Below are 1,515 nucleotides of genomic sequence, written 5' to 3'. Positions count from 1 at the left end.
AAAAAAAGAAATTATGCTAGAACTGTAAATATACAATCACATGTTTATATTACTATTTTTTTATGTATTTATTACTGTTTTCAAGGCTCCGCTTTAAAAAATTAAATTGAATAGAGCTGTTTTAAACACTAATATTTTTTGTTTACACTCTTGTATAAAAAATGACAAAATAAATCTAAGTCTAAGTAATTCGGCCCTAGAATAAAATCATTCTATACAGAACGGCACTTCAAATAAGTTAAAGTACCCTGTTCTTATTTTAGGTGAAAAGACTGCGTTCAGTTTGTTTTTCTAAATTCTGTTTTCTAAACACCATAGTTCACTTTTTAGAGTTCTTCTCCCTCAGCTGGGCTCCTTTTTCACCATGAGGCACCAAAATAACCCCCTCCCCACTGCGTCCGTCCGTCTCAAGCTCAGTCCTTCGTCAATCCTGACCAAGACACCACCTCAAAAAGTAGCTTGATGCCTACTTTAGATCCTCCGTCACCGCTGAACACCACCCCTTATGGTGAAAACGTGCACACGTGACCAATGAACCTGTTTGACCCAGTCAGTTAGTCTGAGTGCAAAGATCTGGTCCAAGGTCCCACCATTGGGCCCAGAGCTTAATTGTTCCTCCCAAAACTACGGTTCCACAATAATTCAGAGCTTCCCCTCAATCCAACGTCTTTTTGTTTTCTAGTAAAGTCTAAAACAGCGGTTGAAATGTTGTCCTGAGTTTACAGTCAGACAAAGAGTTAGAAAAAGAGGCGGTCTGTGAGCAGCGATCAGTTAGTAAAGCAAACAAACAGAGGACACGTGTCTGGGGTCGTCCACCCAAACATGTCCAACTGTGTTTATCTGAGACCAAACCAACAGTGTTTGCAGAAACACAGAGTTTGAAACGTGTTATGATGCAACGGCAGCTCAGTGGCTGCGCTGAAAGCTGGTGACCTGAAGCACGTTTATAGTCCTGATCCAACGTTTCTGCAGCAACACAAACATAGCCATCTTATTGTGCAGGAAATGCAGTTTCCTCTGAGCTTTATGAGCTTAGAAAGGTTCATTCACGTGAGATTTCCAGAGGACTTCACCATTGAAATTCACCAGAGCTATAGTGAACCTGACAATGCCCACGTGCATGGCAGCTGGATGCTGGAATACATCGAGTAAAAGTGGAAAAAAAAAAGAGTTATTCCACCTTTCTGATTCCTGATCCTCCAAAACATAAAGCCAGTCACAGTCAGAGAAACAGGACTTCACTGAAAAACCCGTAATATGTAGCCAACATTTGGAAGAAGAATGTTTTCAAGATGACTTGGATAATAGCGCGTTGTGACAAACACCAGATACAGCACTGGGACTTGATCAACAGCCGATACCGCACCGTGACGTCACAAACCGGCTGCTGTTTACCGCCCGCCCAAAAAAAAAGAAAGAAACAGAAATTAAGAAGGTTTGCAGATTGAGCGTCATGTCTGCTAGGAAGTGTGTTGGTGGTGGGCGTGAACGCAGGGAGGATCCATCACTCACCTT

The sequence above is a fragment of the Cyprinodon variegatus genome, unplaced genomic scaffold (genome assembly GCF_000732505.1).
Source record: "Cyprinodon variegatus isolate N-32 unplaced genomic scaffold, C_variegatus-1.0 Scaffold105, whole genome shotgun sequence".
Lineage (NCBI taxonomy): Eukaryota > Metazoa > Chordata > Actinopteri > Cyprinodontiformes > Cyprinodontidae > Cyprinodon > Cyprinodon variegatus.
The sequence above is the reverse complement of the archived record's forward strand: the minus strand, read 5'-3'. Positions refer to the sequence as shown.